This window comes from Lynx canadensis, chromosome C1, assembly GCF_007474595.2.
Source record: "Lynx canadensis isolate LIC74 chromosome C1, mLynCan4.pri.v2, whole genome shotgun sequence".
Taxonomy (NCBI): domain Eukaryota; kingdom Metazoa; phylum Chordata; class Mammalia; order Carnivora; family Felidae; genus Lynx; species Lynx canadensis.
In genome coordinates, this window is record NC_044310.1 from 76,743,345 (window position 1) to 76,763,633 (window position 20,289).

The 20,289-nt window shown below is 35.5% G+C and overlaps 1 protein-coding gene across 9 annotated transcripts in view; it reads right to left on the reverse strand.

Annotated features, from left to right (window-relative positions):
- The window catches only part of ZNF644 (zinc finger protein 644), a 104,772-nt gene that overhangs the window by 77,925 nt on the left and 6,558 nt on the right, over nucleotides 1–20,289 (reverse strand). For 4 of the 9 annotated variants that reach the window (XM_030323688.1, XM_030323687.1, XM_030323694.2 and 1 more), the window contains one exon: nucleotides 3,270–3,878. The exons of the other annotated variants lie outside the window; for them this stretch is intronic. The gene's annotated coding sequence lies outside the window, so the exon portion shown is untranslated. The remainder of the gene's footprint in view (nucleotides 1–3,269; nucleotides 3,879–20,289) is intronic. 9 annotated transcript variants of the gene reach the window in all.

The window sequence follows — 20,289 nt, forward strand, 5'->3', positions numbered from 1 at the left end:
AAATCTAGGCTTCCTTATAAGGAAGACCAATAGAATGTAACAGACGTCAGTTCACAAATTCTGAGCTAGACCTCAGGAGACCTTGCATGGTTCTTCTTAGAATCCTGCTACCATCATGAGAACAAGCCTCCTCTAATCTGCTGGAGGATAACAGGACAGCCCAAATGTCCCACACCACAGGCCACCCTAGGGAACTCAGTCAAGAGCACCAACGCCACCTTCCTGACCTGCTCCTGAATGCAGACTCATAAATGAGTCCAGGCAAGACCAGAAATACTGCCCAGCTGACTTACAGACTTGTTTTAACAATAAAGGTTTGTCTTAAACCACCAAGTTTTAGAGTACAAGTAAAACCCTGAATTGCAAGTAACTTGGTCTGTGAGTGTTCCGCAAGACCAGCAAACATTTCTAATAAATTTTAAAACAAGTGATGTCTTGCAATTTGAGTAGTAGGTGACACCGAATGTCACATGATCACAACTGAGCCAATGGTTCTTGAATTTGCTTTGCTATACAAGTGCTTTGGATTATAAGCATTTCCACAACAAATTATACTCACAAACCAAGGTTTTACTGTAGTCTATTACACAGTAACAGCAAACTGATACAACTCAATCCTAAAGAAACCAAATTAAATTATTCTTATCCCTAGAAGGGTTATTTTTATTTTTCTTAAGCATTTAAAAAAAATTTTAATGTTTATTTCGTGGGTGAGAGGCCGAGAGAGAGGAAGACACAGAATCTGAACAGGGGCTTAAACTCACGAACTGTGAGATCATGACTTGAACCGAAGTTGAACACTCAACCAACTGAGCCACCCAGGAGTCGCTAGAAGAGTTATTTTAGATTAACAATTGACCTCAATTTTTGAAGGCAAGGAAAAAAGAGACATAAAAGTCTCTTTTACTCTTTTATTAGCAGTGACTCTACAAAACATCTTGTGAGTTTGTCAATTTCAAGAAACATATAAACTGAGCAAAATCCTTTTTACAAGTAATGTTACCAGTCAACTACTATTTTTTGTGAAATTCTGTTGCTAGACAGCTTTACTAGATATAACCATATAATGAAAATTTTCAGGGTCCTCCAAAATGATCTATGAAAACTATTAATGAGCAATCTGCTATCTTACCTAACATCTTTTTCCGATTTATGTTAATGGCACCCTGACTGCCCATTAATAAAACACTCTTCACTCAACTGTTAAAGTGGCACCATAGGCCTCCGGACTGAGGGATGAACAAGTGGCATCCAGGCTGATGAGAATTCCTCAGGCAGCCACAGCAATTTGTTCATAGATGAGGAGGCAGGCCAGTGTGGGAAATTGGGAATCCTTCCCAGGATGTTTCCAAGTACTAGGAAAGATACACTCTTCAGTGGAAATAACAGCCATGAGAATTACGTATGTCAGAGCAGCCAGCAGCATCTCTGCCACGTCACAACATACTTAGTAATGAAGCCACCATAGAAAAAACCCAAGCCAAAAGCTTTAATCATTACCATAATGACACTATATGCACCCATCAATCCAAACATTCTCGAAATAACTGTAGTAATAGCAGAATAGTAAATAACTTATCAATCCTCCTACTGAAGTACCTACTAGAGAAACTGAACAAAATATTTAAAAAACTATCAATTTGAAGGCACCAAAAAGTTAACACAACAGTAAAGAATGACCTGGCCAAGATCCAAGATGGGATGGAAACCTACTGATACAAACCCAGCATCCAAGGATGTTTCTTTGCCTTGGGGGTTTTTACCAATACAGATGAGGCAGCTGAGAAACTGATCATAATTTCTGACGTTGTTTTAGAGCTAAGGGGACCAAAACAGGAATGCAAGGTTCAGAAATGGTGGGAGCCATACTGAATACTGCCTGCTATTAAACTGAGACTCCAAAGGACTAAACTCTAGTGAGCCAGAAGTAAACAAGTCCTTGCATGTACTGCAGCCCTACCTAAAGACTTCAGCTGAGCAAATTAAAACAAAAACAAACAAACAAAACAAACTCTCCCTAAAATTTAAATAAAGTAATCCCAGATTGCTGGTCACCCCAGATGAGGCACAAGCAAACAAAAATTATCTCTGGAAAAAGATAATACAGAATTATTATCAGATTTTAGGCCGGGAGAAGCAGCTGAAAATAGAAATAGAAATTTAAGTGAGAGAACTAGCAGTGAGAGAACCAGAGAAGTAGTGAAAAAATTATCAGTATAAACTTTGCTCAAATCACCAGATGACTGATGAACGAAGTATTCAAAGAGAACTGCAGGGGTCAAGGGAAAAAAATCTGGCAGAGGCCAGTATTTTTACACTTGAAAAACAGAGCTGTACTACTGATGCTTTTTCAACAGAGTGCATTTCTCAAGTGTGCACCATTTGGGCAACAAGAAGGTGAAGCCTTACAAGGCTGAAGTGCCAGAGGACAGAACCATAGCTCAGGAGAACAGATGAAAACTAGTGGAATCCCTAGAAGAAAACCACAGGGCAAGCATCAAAATCAGACTATAAACCTTACCCAACAAATCTCAGAAAAACACTAACAGAAACCGGAGTCACTAAAACATGTTAATATAATGTCCAGTTTTCAAGCAAAATTATATCCTACACAAAGAAAGAGGAGATTGTGATCCATACTCAGGAAAAAAAGGGGAGTCAATTGATACATTTGGAAACTGGCATATGGGAACTAAAACCACTACACACTCTCTAAAATGACTAAAATTAAAGATTAACAATATAAAGTGTTGGTAAAATTGAAATGCAAAAGTGTTGATGAGATTGTAAATTGTTACAAAACACTTTGGAAAAAAATTTAGTATCTTCTGACATTAAACATAAATGTACCCTAAAACCAAGCTACTAAACCCCTGGATATTTACTCAATATAAATGTGTGCATGAGTACACGAGGAGACATGCACAAGTAAATACATAGCAGCATTATCCATAAAAGCCTAAAAAGCCTAAAAAGTAGAAACAATCCAAGTTTCCACAAATAACAAAATGGATAAATTGTAGGATATTCATATAATGTACTGTACTATACAGGCATACCTGACAAGCAGCATGGGTTCAGTTCGAGACCATCACAATAAAGCAAAATAGTAAAGTGAGTAAAATGATTTTTTGGTTTCCCAGTACATATAAAAGTTATGTATACACTATACTATAGTCTATTAAGTGTGCAATAGCATTATGTCTAAAAAAAGTACATACCTTAATTTATATTATATTTTTAATATTTTATTGCTAAAAAATACTAACCATTTTCTGAGTTATCAATGAGTCATAATCTTTTTGCTGGTCTTGCCTCAGAGTTGATAGATGCTGACTGATTAGGGTGGTGGCTACTGAAGGTTGGGTGGCTGCGGCAATTTCTTAAAATAAGACAAGTTTGCCACATCAAATGAGTCTTCCTTTCATGAACTATTTCTCTGTAGCAAGTGATGCTGTTTGAGAACAATTTAGCCACAGTAAAATTTCTTTGAAAATTGGAGCCAGTCCTCTCAAACCCTGCTGTTGCTTTATCAAGTTTATATAATATGTAAATCCTTTGTTGTCATTTCAACAATCTGCACAGCATCTTCACCAGGACTGGAGTGCATCTTTAAAAAGCACTTTCTTTGCTCATCCCTATGAAGCAACTCTTCACCTGTTCAAGCTTTATCATGAGATTGCAGCCATTCAGTCACACCTTCAGGCTCCACTTCTAGTTGTCTTGCTATTTCCACCACACCTGAAGTTACTTCCTCCACTGAAGTCATGAACCTCTCTCCAAGTCATCCATGAGGGTTGAATTCAGCTTCTTCCAAATTGCTGTCCATGTTGTTATTATGACCGCTTCTCATGAATTATGAATGTTCTTAATGGCATCTAAAATGGTGAATCCAGGTTTTATTTTTTTATTTTAGAGACAGGTAAGAGAGAGTACGCACGCAAGCAGGGGAGAGGTGCAGAGGGAGAGAAAGAATCTTAAGCAGGCTACAGGCTCAGTGCAGAGCCCAATGCAGGGCCCAATTCCATGACCCTGGGATCATGACCTGTGCTGAAATCAAGAGTCGTATGCTCAATTGACTGAGCTACCCCGGCGCCCCTGAATCTAGGTTTTCAATTTACTTTGTTCATATCTATCTTTGGAATCACTATGGCATCTACAGTCTTACAAAATGTACTTTTTAAATAAGACTTGAAATTACTCCTTGATCCATGGGCTGCAGAATGGATGTTGTGTTAACAAACATGAAAACAACATTCACCTCATTACACATCTTTGTCAGAGCTCTTGACCAGGTGTATTGTCAGTAATATTTACAAAGGAATCTTTTTTCCTAGGAGTAGGTCAAACAGTAGGCTTAACATAGTCAATGAAACATGTTATAAAAAGATGTGCTGTCAACCATGCTTTGTTATTGCATTTATAGAGCACAGGCAGAGTAGATGTAGTGTAATTCTTAAGGGCCTTACGATTTTTAGAATGATAAATGAGCACTGGTTTCACCAGTTGCATTAGCCCCCAACAAGAGTCAACCAGTTCTTTGACGTTTTGAAGCCAGGCAATGGCTTTTCCTCTCTAGCTATGCAAGCCCTAGATGGCATCTTCTTCCACTAGAAGGCTGCTTTGTCAATAATGACAATCTGTTGTTTAGTGTAGCCACCTTTGTTAATTATCTTACCTAGATATCTTCTGAATAACTTGCTGCAGCTTCTATATCAGCGCTTGCTGCTTCACCTTGCACTTTTATGTTCTAAAGAAGGCTTCTTTCTTTAAACCTCACAAACCAAAATCTGCTAGCTCCAAACAGTTTTTCTGCAGCCTTTCACCTCTCAGCCTTTCCAGAATTGAAGAGAGGGATTTGCTCTGTAATTAAATGCTCTATCCCTGAGCTATCTCCCCTGAAGGGCCTTGCTCTGGATAAGGCTTTGGCTTAAGGGAATGTTGTGGCTGATTTGATCTTCTATCCAAACCACTAAAACTTTCAACCATGTCAGCAATAAGGCTGTTTCATTTTCTTATTATTCATGTGTTCACTGATGTAGCACTTTTAGTTTCTTTCAAGAACTTTTCCTGTGCATTCACACATTAACTGACACAAGAGGTCTAGCTTTCAGTCTATCTCAGCTTTTGACATGCCTTCCTTACTAAGCCTAATCATTTCCAGGTTCTGAGTTAAAGTGAGAGACGTGCAACTCTTCCTTTCACTTAAAAACTTAGAAGCCATTGTAGGATTATTAATTGGCCTATTTTCAATATTGTGTCTCAGGGAATAGGGAGGCTCAAATAAAGGGAGAGAAACGGGAACAGCCAGCCAGTCAGTGGAGCAATCAGAACACAACCAACATTTATTAAGTTTACCATGCCATCGTGGTTTCTGGCACCCCAAAGCAATTATAGTAGTGACATCAACAATAACTGGTCACAGATCATCGTAAGAAATATAGCAATAAAATGTGTGAAATTTTGTGAGAATTACCAAAATGTGACACAAAAACATGACGTAAAGCAAATGCTGTTGGAAAACTGGTGCCGACAGACTTGCAGATACAGGGTTGCCACAAACCTGAAATTTGTAAAATAAGTAAATAAAAAAAATGCACTTGCATGGCTCAACAAAGTGTGATAAAATGAGGTATGCCTGTAGAGCAACGAAACTGAATGAACTACAATTTTATGTGAAAATATAAATGACTCTCACAAATAATGCTGAAAAAAGCCAAGATCCAATTATGCAAATTTCATTAATAGGAAAAAATATATACCTCAAAAATGTATCTTTAAGTAATAAAAATATAAACCAAGAAAGTGACTACCATAAAAGGTGGGATGGTAGCCTCCCAAAGACAAGGGGGGAGGCTGATTGGGAGGGAATGGAGTGGAAGGACTGGCAATGTGTTAAATTCTTGGCTAGGGGTTAAGAAGGTATGCACTTCTGAATTCTAAAGTTGTACATTTTTACCATGTGTTATTCTGAGTATTTTTTTCCACATTAAAAACATTACAATATTAAAAATATTGACATTTAAGGCTTTGAATTTTCCCCTGAGTAAAGCATTGGCATTATACTATTTTGTTTTTACTTTAATTAAAATTATTCAAATACATTATTTTAAGATTTCAATTAAAGCTTGTTATGAAAATCAAGACTACCCACCACCCCTTCTCTAACCATCCCTCCCCTACCCCTGATTTCTAAACAATGTAGTTATACTTGTATGTGGATTTTTCACTTTGGATCTGACCGAACCCTACATGAGAAAATGAATTAACTCCTTGTATTCCTTCTATATTTTCTAAAACCTCCTCAAAGCCCTATTGAGGATGGCTAGCTGAATTTTTCACAAAAGTGTAAAAGCAATTCAATGGAGAAAAAATGTCTTTTCAACAGTTGGTGCTACAGCAACTGAATATACAGACAGAAGAAAAAGAGGATACCAACTTAAATCTTATACTCTATACCAATATTAACTCAAAATGGATTATAGATTTAAACATAAAATGTAAAACTATTAATCCTGTAGAAGACAGAAAAATCATCAGGATCTAGACCTAGAAAAAGAGTTCTTAGAAATAACACCCAAAGCATGATCCACAAAAGAAAAAACTTGATAAGCTGGACTTCATCAAAACAAAAATCTTTTACCCTTCGAAAGATCCTGTTAAGATGATTAAAAAGTGACAGAGTTGGAGAAAGTATTTGTAAACTACATTAACAAAAGACTGCCATCTAAAACAGAATACAGAACTCTCAAAACTCAACAGTAAGACATAAGCAAAAATATCAAAATAAGGACATTTGAAAAGCATCATCTCCATTAAACCAAGAAGAACACCGGCAAAAACAGTGTCAACATTTTCCAAACTAGAAATTAACCAAAGGCTCGCAGCAATCTGGGGAGAATTTATTCAAGAAAGATAGCTATATTTTAGTAAGACCAGCAAACTGTGGCATTTTTATTTTGCCCTATTCCCAGCCTCCCACTCCAGCTTTATAGTAGCTTTGAAAGTCAACAGTCCACAAACCTGGTGAAAACTAACAGCCTGGCAGTTCTATCAGGGGGGCAGAAGAAGGTGGACTGCCTCTACTACTACATTCCCAGAGGACTGTCATTATTTGACATGTCTGGTGGTTTCCTGGAAGACCCCACTCCCAAAGCTATCTTAATTTGACCTCAGAGCTCCCTCCATGCAAAACAAAACAAACCAAAACAAAATTCTTTGCCCCAAGGGTATTTGTCAAAAACTATCAGAGGCAATTGTTTCATATTGCAGCTGACCAAGGCAGTGGATAACACTTGAGACAAACAATAGGCTAACCAAAAGAGCTTAAAAAGAAAAACTGGGTGCTTCAAAAAGTTCCAAAATATTCCTGAGAATCTAGATGGTCATATGTAAGCACAGGTATGTGCACATGCTCAGGAAAAAACTGAGAAGGCCCTAAGCACTCACCTCTGGCTAACGTGAAGCTCTACACAAGCAGCAAGAGTAAGGCAAAGTTACAAAATTCTCTTCTGAAGGCTGAAGGCCCCAACACACACAGACCTTCTAAACAAAAACTGGGAGACTCACTGATTCCAGGTATTTAAGGACCCCGTTGTTGAATTATTAGTTGAACACTAAGCTCACTGAGTAGAGACTTCAGTGGTCACCCATGTTAAAGAAAGCAGATTTTACTCAATTCAATTTTGTTTAGTAGTTCAGAATAAACAAACAGAAACAAACAGTAACAACAACAAACACTGGGGAGGGGAGAATATCTGATTATCAAAGCTTCCACATTATTAAAAATTTAGTTTTCAACAAAAAAACAGTAACACTTAAAAAAAAAAGACTTAAAATCGTTCATATACCTGGGAAAACAAAGACAGTCAATATAAAGTGTCCAAGGAAACACAGACATTAGACTTAACCACATTCACAAATCGCTTATTTTAAACATGTTCAAAGAACTAAAGGAAATCTATGTCTAACAAATCAAAGGAAAGTTATGAGATAGATGTCCCACAAATAGAAAATATAAATAGATATAAATCATGATAAAGAATAAAAAAATTCTGGAGTTGAAATGTAAAAAATTTTAGTGAAATTAAAACTTCACTAGAAATTTTCACCAGATTTGAACAGGCAGAAAAAGAAATCAGTGAATCTGAAGATAAGTCAATTGTGATTAACTTCTCTGAAAACAGAAAGAAAAATCAAAGATTTAAAAAAAAAAGAAAGAGGAGTCTAAGATACCTGGGGGACACCATTAAGCATGTCAACATACACATAATGGGAGTCCCAGAGAGAGGGGGAGGGAGGGGGAGAGAGAGAGAGAGAGAGAGAGAGAGAAGTGAAAAGGGCAGAAAAAATATCTGGGGTGCCTGAATGGCTCAGTTAGTTAAGTGTCTGACTTTTCATTTTGGCTCAGGTCATGATCTCATGGTTTGTGGGTTCGAGCCCATGTCGTGCTCAGTACTGACAGTGTGGAGCCTGCTTGGAATTCTCTCTCCCTCTCTCTCTGCTCCTCCCCTACTTGCTCTCTCTCTCTCTCTCTAAACAAACATTTAAAAAAAACACCAATATCTAAATAAATGACTGAAAAGTTCCCTAAATATTAACCTTACATCCAAAAAACTCAATGAACTACTATAAATAAACTAAAAAACCAGAGAATCCTGAAATAACCAAGAGATAAGTGACCTGTCATGTATAGAGATCCTCCATAAAATTAATAATTTCTCACCAGAAACCATGGAAGCCAGAAAGGCAAAGGGAAGACATATTCAAAATACTGAAAAAGTAATACTATCAACCAAGAATTCTTTAACTACTTTTCAAAAAATGAAGGCGAAATTAAGACATTCCCAGATAAACAAAAACTGACAGAACTGGTTGCCAGGAGACCTAATATACAAGAAATACTGAAAGGTGTCCTTAAGGCTGAAATGAAAGGACGCTAGACCATAACTTGAATCCACCTGAAGAATAATGAGCACAGTAAAGGTAGCTAGATAAGTAAATATTAAAGATACAATATAAAATATACATAAAATATATTATATAAAATATAGAACATTAAATAACTTTTAATTTTGTAACTTTTTTCTTCTGATTTAAGAGACATACAGAGACATAATTTGCATGAGAATAATAGCACAAAGGACAGAGAAGAAATGGAGCTATACAGGAGAAAAATTTTTGTATATTATTGAAATTAAGTTGCTAGTAATCTGAACTAGATTGAAGTAAAGTTATTAATTGCAATTCCCAGGACAACCACAATGAAAAAATATATAGTGAAAAAAAACTAATAAGGGATTTAAATGGTACTACAAAATAATCTATTTAGAACAAAGGAAGGTAACAGTAGAGGAAAAAAGAACAACAGAAAAAAACCTTAAGACAAACACAAAACAAGTAACAAAATAGTGGACATAAATCCTCACTTATCAGTAACTATATTAAATGCAAATAAACTTGATGTTCCAATCAAAAAGAAGTGACTGACAGAATGTGTAAAAAAAGACAACCCAATTATACATTATCTAAAAGAGATGATACACCATAGGTTCAAAGACACTTTTGATTCAAATAAACTGCAAGTAAAAGGATGGAAAAAGATATACCAAGCAACCTATAACCAAGAAAAAGAGCTGGAATGGCTATACTCTCTCTTTTTTTTTTTTTTTTAAGAGAGACAGAAGGGAAGGGGTAGAATCTTAAGCAAGCTCCACGCTCAGCACAGAACCTGAGACAGGGCTCAATCCCATGACACTGGGATCATGACTGAGCCCAAATCAAGAGTTGGACACTCAACTGATTGAGCTACCCAGGTACCCCAGGAATGGCTGTACTCTTATCACACAAAATAGACATTAAAAAAAATGTTACTAGAGACGACAAAGAAGGACATTTTATAATGATAAAAGGGTCAATTCATCAAAAATTATAGATCAGCTATAAACATATATACTCCTAAGAATAAAGACTCAAACATATGACAGAAACATAAAACTGAAAGGAAAAATAGACAACAGACAAAAACAAACAAAAATAGTTAGGAGACTTATTTAACTCACTTCCAATAATGGATAGAGCCAGACCAAAAAAAAAAAAAAAAAAAAAAAAAAAAAACAAACAAAACAACACAAGGAAACAGAAGACTTTAACACTATAAACTAACTAGACTTGACAGGTACAGGATTCTCCGCTCAAAACAGCAGAACACTTCCTTCTCAAGTGTACATGAACATTCTCCAGTATAAGCTATATGTTAGGCAATAATACAAGTCTCAAGAACTTTAAAGGAATAAAATAATACAAAGTATGTTCTCCAAACACCAGGGAATGAAACTAGAAAGCAGTTACAGAAGGAAATTTGGGAAATTAATATGTGGAAATTAAGCAACAAACTCCTAAAAAACAAGAAGTCAAGGAAATCACACAGGAAAATTATAAAATACGTTAAGATTAAAACAAAAACACAACACACCAAAATTTAAATGATGAAGTGAAAGCAGTGTTTAAAGGGAAATTTATAGCTATATATGCCTACATTTAAAAAGATCTCAATTCAAAAACCTAAACTTTGACCTTAAAAAAAAACAGAAAAAGAACAAACTAAACCCAAAACAGGCAGACGAAGAAAATAAAGATTACAGCATAAATAAATGAAACAGAGAACAGAAAAATAATACAGAACAATCAATGAAACCAAAAGTTGATTCTTTGAAAACATCAATGAAGTTTACAAGCCTTCAGCTAGGCTGCCAAGAAAAAAAAAAAAGACAAATTATTATAATCAAGAATGATAAAGGGATCATTACTACTGGTGTTATAATAATAAAAATGATTATATGGGAACATTAGGAACAACTGTATAGCAACACATTAAATAACCTAGATAAAATGGACAAATTTTTAGGGGAAAAAACTACTGAAACTGATTCAAGAAGGGGTAGAAAATCCAAATAGCATTATAAGTTAAAGAGATTAAATAAGGAAAAAATTTACCAAAAGTAAACCAGGATTAGATAGATTCTCTGGTACAATCTACCTTTAAACCAAACGTTTAAAGAATTGACACCAATCCTCCACAAACTCTTCCTCAAAAAAGAAGAGGAAGGAACATTTCCTAATTCATTTTATGAAGCCATTATTACCTTCATACCAAAACCAAGACATCACAGGAAAAGAAATCTACATATAAATGTCCCTTTTGAATAAAATCACAAAAATCCCATTTTGTGTTCATGCACACACACGTTTCTAAAGACATACCATCTAGATCTCCTTTGCTTCTCGTTCCAATCTAAATTAATAACTCTCAGACCTGCTGCACAGCCACACTCCTTGGATCTCCCTTCACCATTATTTTAGGTATGCATTCTTTTTACTTATCTCCTGTACTGGATCCTATTTCCTGGATAATCCCTCTTTTTGATTTACCTCATCGTTTTGATAAAGTCCACGTCCTCTAGTAACTTCCTGAGATAGAGTGCAATTGAAATAAATATTCCAACGACCTCATATGTTTCATAACTTTAGCCTACTCCCACACTTGACAGCTTGGCAAGGTATAGAATTAGTTTGGAAATACCCTTCCTTCAAATGCTTTGAAGGCATTATTCCATTAACAATTACTTTCCATTGTTACTGATTCCTAATCCCTTTTACATGCTTCAAACGGGAAAGCTCTTAGGAACTTCCTTTTATTTCTAATGTCTGAAATTTCACCATGATGTACTTTGACGTGGGTTCTTCCCCCCTAGTCACTATGCGGAGCATTCCGTCCACCCTGTCAGTGTGAAAACCCAAGTTTTTTGTTCAATTATTAATTTCCTCCACACATTTTTTCCCCATTCTGTAATTCTCATTTTTTACATGTTGAATTCATCAAGTATGATCCTCTCATATTCTTACCTTCTACTTTGTATCTCTTTTTGTCCTGCTTTCTGGAAGATTTCCACAACTTTATCTTCCAACCTTCTACTAAGTATTTAACATTCTAAATTTCTAGCTTTTCTATTAATGTCATATCCTGTACTTTCAATCCTTCTATTATTTCATATTCTAAATGTCTAAGAGCTTTTCTTTGTTTTCTGAGGATTCTTTTTAAAGCAAGCATCCTTTCTTGCTTCAAAGATAGAATTTATCTTACTTCCAAACATATTCCAGTAACTTTTTTTCTTCTTGAACTGTTTCTATTTCTTTCTCTTTCATACTGAGGTTATCTTCAAATGATCCTTAATGTCATATTTGAAAATGAAACATTTAAAGGCTGTCTATAAATTGTGTTAATGGGTAGGTGTCATTGTAGGATGTGGACCAGTCTGGGCCATTTCTCTGGGTGAATCCACATCTGTTATTATCTGTTGGCCTTTTTTCCTGATCATTAGTTGCTATAACAGGATTAATCTTCCAACCTCACATCTGGGGTTATAAGCCTAACACCCAGTATTCTCAGGACCAGTAGAGAAAAAGAGGCTGGGGAGGATTCCTGGATGTAGATTTCTAGTCAATACTATTTAGTATGACACCCTTAACCCAAGCTGTGTGTAGAGTTCTCCAGTACAGAGAAGAAACTTGAGGGTAAGAAACCCTCTCCTGGTACCATGAGTGTTGCTTATTTTTTATCATAGACTTTTGGACAATTCTTTCAAAAGTACCTGAAGCTACCAATTTCTGAAGAACCCCAGGATCTACGGCACCAATTCTAGGCCTTCCCCGAAAATAAGCGGAAAATTCAGTTTTCTCAGATCTACAAAATTAGTTACTACGTGTTGCGTTTCAGCCTCCAGAGTTTTCTGTGATCAACTTTTCAGTTTTCTTTGTCCCTGACACCCTATGCCTTTAAAAAAACAAACGAAAACCACTATTCCAATTCTAGTAGGGACAGCAAAGTAAATGAAAGTTTTTTAACCCATCATGTTTAAATGAATATTAATCTCATCTGTTTTTTTAAGTCGTATACTCGTTGTTCATTTCTAAATAGTTACGAAACTGAAGCTTAAATCCCAACAGGACACAGTTTTCATCATCCAAACAAGCAGTTAACATCATTTTGGCTTTAATATCTAGTTTTATTGTTTAATAATAAAAAAAAAACTACTGGCCTACGCCATTCCTCTTATTTAGAACCCCAAATTCTCTTTGAAACTCAAAACACGATTTTTTAAAAAATTCACAGGAATTTGAAAAGAATGTTGTATTCTCTGTTTGGAACAAAGGTTGACATACATCTTTTAAATAAAATCTACTGCTATTCAAATCTTCATATCCTTAATTTATTTGATCTATTAATTTCCGAGAGGTAAATTAAACTCTCTTAAAAAGACTGGTGTTACTAATTTCTCTAAAGAAACATTACTTACTCTACTTCATGTTTCAATGCTGTTTATCACACACAATTTCAAGCTGATAGAGTTTAGTTCTAACTTTTTATTAATTAAAAAATTTCTTTTTTCACTCATTTTACTCTAGAAAAGGTTTTATCCTTTGCTTGATAGTGATGAACTTGTTTTAGTACTTTTGTTGTTTTTTTTTTAACTTTATTTATTTGTTTTCAAAGAGAGAGAGAGCGTGTGCACACTACAGCACGCAAGCTGGGGAGGGGCAGATGAGAGAGGGAGAGAGAATTCCAAGCAGGCTCTGCACTGGTAGTGCAGAGTCTGATATGGGGCTCTAACTTGTGAACTGTGACACCATGATTTGAGCCAAAATGCAGAGTCGAACGCTTAACAGACTGAGCTACCCAGGCACCCTGCCATTCCTTTATTTTTAATGATTTAGATTTCCTACTATGTCTTAGATACAACTCATAAAACTACACACCAAAAATTTTTAATCCAATCTGCAAAGGCAGGGAGTGAGGAGGACCAATTCCTGTTAAATTAAGAAAAAAGCTGCTGGAAGGCTATCAGTTAATCAAACTTGACAGGGAGTTGGTAAGTCTTGGAAAATAAGATGAACCAGGAGGAAGGTGGACAAGCAATATCACACTAAAGGACATCTTCTTAGGATGCCATTTCTACCACTCTTAATGGCAGAGTCACCATTAAGGCATTCAATGCCATAGCACAAGATTTTTGATCCTATCATAGCCACAAATTATCTCTATCTCCTCCACCTCTTTTCTGTATGAGCTTTTCAGTAGGTTCAATGTATACGGAATAGTCAATCTGGCCTTTCAAACTGCCTCTTCTCAAGCACGTGATGATTTTTCATTGCTTCTCAGCTTACGTAGACCCAAGCAGTGCACAAAGGTGGAAATAGGTCTATTTCTAAGAAGTTTCCAGGCACAAATGGGTAGAGACAGGGAAATATTTAAGAGGTTCAGGGGAGGGCTTTCATGCAAGCTTCCTATTCTCATATCAATAGTTCAGGATAATCAGAGAAGAGTAAATAGTTCTACTGTCATCCCATCTCACCCATACTCTTTATACCCAAATACCAATTTCAGAGATGATGGATGGATCTCTACTTCCAGTGACAATAGGGGACAGCCTATTCTCTTTTACTTTAGTTGATGTCTTAACAGGTAACTTGGACACAGTCAAATGTACTTGCCTATTTTATCATGTTGCCAGAAATCTCACTAACTTCTTTACTGAAATTAAGTCTTTATTAACTGTGAGAACAGTTAAAATGTAAACTTGTTAAACTAAGACTAACATATTACCTTAAGTTCCTAGGCTCTATAAACTCCCAAATTCTGTTCTATTTAATAACTCTAAAAAAGGGAGATAAAAAATTTTAATTATTTTACTTCTAAACTTTTTCATATTTTTCTAATTCTTTTCTTTTAACAATAATCTTGGGGCACCTGGGTGGCTCAGGCGGTTGAGTGTCCAACTTCGGCTCAGGTCACAATCTCGCGGTTTGTGGGTTAGAATCCTGCGTCGGGCTCTGTGCTGACAGCTCAGAGCCTGGAGCCTGCTTCAGAGTCTGTGTCTCCCTCTCTCTCTCTCTCTGCACCCCCCCTCCCCCACCTCACACTCTGTCTCTCTCTCATTCAAAAATAAATAAACATAAAAAAATTTTTTAAAATAAAAAAACAAGAATCTTACTATAAGACACAGTATCCATTCCATTTAAACACCCTTAAAAATCCCAATAAAGACAAACATCTTACATCTTAAATATCAAAAAATGCTACTGCTCAGAGGGAACTATAAGGATTATTTTTTCCCCTACCAACACACTTGTTCTCAACTATTCCTAAATTTTGAAATAAGTATTTATTTTAAAACAAATTTAAACACTGGTATTCCAGGTTATTAATTTTATTATCTGTTTTCCCACCAACTCCTATACCAATCAGAATGTCTCTTAAACCATGTCTAAAATATACTATTATAACTCAGAATACAACATTACAATTACAAGCTCTTCTTAATATTCAAGTAATTTTTTTTTAGTTCAAAGTACTAGCAATTCAGAAAATACCACTACAGCATAACTTCCTTGGGTGTTACTTCGTTTTCAAACCAAACTTAAAAGCTCATCAGTTTTTTAATAGAACAAGGTGAATGTATCCCAGTTAGTGTTAATAATTTATTTGCAAATTGTGTGTCCAAGTAAATTTATTTTCAATGAGACGATAAAAGTGTTCCATTTTTATTTTAACTTTGCATGACAAACAGGAGCCACATAATTCACTTGCTTGATTTTAAAACTACCCATGCTTACTCTTCCCTCTCACCCACCAAGATAATAACCTCCAACTGGCCTTCCTCACTTCAATCTCTTCTCAAATCATGTTCTATCTGGCTGCTAATCTTTCTTTATTTTTATTCATTTATTTCTGTTCAGTGGCCTTAAGGAGTATCCCTTATCTCTAATTTCTAATCCAAACTTCTTTAGATTCCCCCAGCTCGGGCCACATCTTATCAAATTTATTCTTCATTACATTCATTTAAAATAGACTCTATTTTGAGTAAGGGAAACGCTTACATTCCACAATTTCCATCTCTGTGCTTTTTTCACATAACTTTTCCCCTACCTCTCCACCAATATTCCTTCCCTCTCCACCAATCTTCATACCACTTCTTCAAAACCTAGATTAGAAAAATATTTTTGCCAAGGAGCTTAATTAATTAGTCCAGTCTTACTAGATACCATTCATTTTATTTTCTGTCAACTCAGTAATTCAAATGCTTCATTATTAAGTCCTCTTCAAGTTGTGTCTTAAATCATAAGTTCTTCAGAGCATATACTCCATATATTAGCATTCTTACCCTAGTAAGATACTAAGTGAATTCTGTATAATAACTACCCCAGTGAAAACAAGCAAAGGTTGAAGAACATACAACCACAAAAATAAGGTTTTTCTGCATACAAAAAAAATCCAATCTCCCAAAACTAAATACAAATATAACATTCATTTTCATCAAAACAACACAAAAACATAGAACATACCCTTAAAAATATTTTTTTCTAGCTGGAGAAGTCAGCTCTTAAAGCTCTTAAGGCTGTTAATTAATAACATTCTAGTTGTTTTTGTTTGTGGTTTTCTAAATCTGGCCCAAAAGATATTATATAAAGTCTTAATATTTTGTAGATAATAACCACACTTTTTCAATGTCTAATCTAACCAATTTGCTTTAGCCTTCTGTACTTCATAAATGCAAAACCTACATAAGAGAAGTTGATATATAAGGTTTTATTTCAAGACAACTATAAAATTCTTAGGGCTACAGTATATTAAGCAAACTTACTACATATTTAAAAAAAACAAAACTTTATATATTCTCATTCATAAGTTCAAAAGCATTCATAATCCAAATGTTAATGAGAAAGTATTTTCATGTCCACTTCTGTACAAATTTATGAAACGTATCTATTCTTCAAAACTAGGCATACTAGGATGTAAAGATACATATTTTCATTGTTAGGTACTGTTTCAACTTTATAAAATACGTATTTGAGAAATAAAAATATTTCTCCCAAAAGCACCAATTGTTGCAGTAGTAAACAAGGCTTCTGCTGCTCAGTATTTATAAAAAACAATGTTGTAACCATTAATTCCGTTTGAAAAACAGAATTGATTCAAGCAGTAGAAGTCAAAATCATGATGAATAATTCCACTTCAGTTTTCATTTTGTAAAGTGTCTCTCATGGATTTTAACCATTCAAATGTTTGTGTAACTGTCCTTAAGGTAACATTCTAGGTTCTTTACACATAAATAAATGTCAAAATCTTTCAGGTTAAGAATGCATACTTAGCTGTAAACAGAAGTACACCAATTTACTCTTATCCCTACAATCACAATCAGAAACACTCAAATACCTTATTAAGTAACCTGCAATGCCTGAAAGCTAACTTACATAATGCCTAGAAGCTACTATTAAAAAGGTTCCAAAAGACCTCTATATTAGGAGGCAATCCAAGACCTCCTCTACCTACTTCTTGGCTATATGCCTAGAGAATACTGTAATGAAAGCAAGCCAGATAACTATGTTATCTGCAGAAGCAATTCAAATCTCTGCATTCTAAACAAATTTCTAGTCATAAAACTACCTTCTGAAGAATCAATATTAATGAAAACTAAGAAACACCTCTCTGATCTTGGTATAAACCACACTGGAAAAAAAAAGTAGAGCTATGGTACCAACCAGCTATCAACTGATTACCTCCAAATTCACATAATGCCAAACAAGGACAGAAAAGGCAGAGATTCAAGTCATCAACTCTCACTACCCTTGGAAAGGAGGACAAATATGCCATAATCAAGTTCAAATATAAGCTAAACTTATTTATGGTGATAGAGACCAAAACAGTAGTCACTTTTGGAGGGGGAATTGGAAATTTTTTCCATATAGAAAATGTTTACTGTCTTTATCTGAGAAGTCGCGTATGCTTCTATGAAAAATTTCACTGAGGTGTTGTCATAAGATGTGTGCACTTCACTGTATGTAAGTTATACCTAAATAAAACATATAAAAATAACTTCAAAAAATGGTCAAATCTAAAAACCTTTTCTCAATTCAATTCCTTTTTGATCATTCTCCATCATACGGCTAATCAGAGAATACCAATATTCCCTAAGCACACTTTTTTCCCCTTAGAAGACCTACAAGACTTTGTGAGTACTCTTCTGCATTTTTCCTGTTCTGCCTCGTGTGTGTGTGTGTGTGTGTGCACACACATGCGTGTGTGTGTGTGTGCGCGCGTGCGTATTTGAGAGAGAGAGAGAGAGAGAGAGAGAGAGAGAGAGAGAGAGAACGTAAGCAGGGTTGAGAAGGGCAGGGGGAGGGGGGTGGGAATCCCAAGCAGGCTCCACACACAGCATGGAGTCCACCATGAGGCTTGATCCCATGACCTTAGGGTCATCACCTGAGCCAAAATCAAGTCAGAAGCTCAACCAACTGAGCCACCCAAGTGCCCCTTGTTCTGCCTCATATTAACTCACTTAAATATTAATTTGATATTAACTGCTCATGTACAAGACAAGATTAGGCACCCTCCAACATACACTATCTCATACACACACATCCCCCATACTAAACAAATTCCTTAAACTAGATTCAAGTCACTCTATTATCTGATTTCAAATTATGTCTCCTATTTTAATTCCCATCACTTTACAGATTTGTTCCAGCAGACTCTTTTCTTAGCTACCCTTTAAGGCTCATTTCAATTCCTACTTTATCCTTTCTCCATACGTGTACAGAACTAACTATATCTGCACTGTCCAATACAAAAGCCACGTCGCTACTAAGCACTTGTAGTCCGGCTAGTCTGAATTGAGATGTGCTTTAATTACAGAACACACACTTCTGATTCTGAGACCTGACGTGAAAAAAATGAATGCAGAATAGCTCAATTATTGGAATAATGTTTTGAATATACTGGGTTAAATAAAAAACATTAATAAATTTAATTTTACCTATTTCTTTTCATTAAAAAAATTTTTTTAATGTTTATTTATTTTTGAAAGAAAGAGAGACACAGAGTGTGAGTGGAGGAGGGACAGAGAGGGACACACAGAATCTGAAGCAGGCTCCAGGCTCTGAGCTGTCAGCAGAGTCCGACGTGGGGTCCGAACTCAAGAACCATAGGATCATGGCCTGAGCCCAAGTCCGACACTTAACTGACTGAGCCACCCAGGCACCCCTCTTTTCATTTTTTAACATAGCTACAGAAAAATTTAAATCACATTTGTAGCACAACAACATATTCCTATTGGTCAGTGCTGCCCTGTACAATTTATTTATAAAAGCCCCACAAATTATCTTTAAATATATGTCATCCACCCAATTAAAGTATAAGAATTCAGTATTTTCCCTTTTATAAAGGTTATTACATTAGGAATTAGAAATAGTAACCAAACAAAATTAAGTGCCTATTTAATTTTAATATCACTTTTTAAATATTTCTAACAGGGAAACTTACAGCATTTCAAAGTATAAAAATATAGGAAAAGTTGTTTTCACATGCCTAAACTGAAAACGTCATCTACATTTTACATATATCCAATTTTGAGTTAAATGTCTCACCAGGTAGGTATTATTAAACCTGTAGCATTTCTAATCCCAGAGAGTATTAGTTCTGATTAACCTTCATTATTTTTCTTCTTGGTCACTCAGTAAAGAAAAAAGGCAGTCTCCACTTTGACCAATATCACTGTACCAATATCCAGCAGCCAAGACAAAGAGCCTTTATATGGTGGTATGAATAAACAATGTGGGCAATATGACACCGCTTAAAATAAGAGTAGGCAGAAAAATGCTTTTATAATGTTTTATAAGTAGGAAATAAAACTTACAAATTGTATAATTAGGTTAAAGTACAGATAGAAAGGAGGGGAAAGCAGAGTAGAAAGATTTCATCTATAGAATCAAGATATACCTAAGATTCAAACTTGGCTGCTGTACTAATTACTATCTACACGACCTGAGTTTGAGTTTGTTTCCTTGCATATAAAACGAGAATATATACATCAAACATTATTATAAGGAATACAAAGTAGATGCTTAATGTTGGTCTCATCTCCCTTAACTTTAAAAAAATTTTTTTTTCATATTTATTTTTGAGAGAGAGAGAGAGAGAGCATGAGCAGGCGAGGAGCAAAGAAAACAGGAGACACAGAATCCAAAGCAGGCTCCAGGCTCCAAGCTGACAGCAGAGAGCCCAGCAGAGAGCCCAATGTAGGGCTCGAACCCACAAACCACAAGATCATGACCTGAGCTGAAGTCAGATGCTTAACTGACTGCGCCACCCCGGCGCCCCTCATCTCCCTTTCCTTTAATACTAATGATTATATAATGGTGATAAGAAACGGGTGACTTTTTTCTCCTTCATTT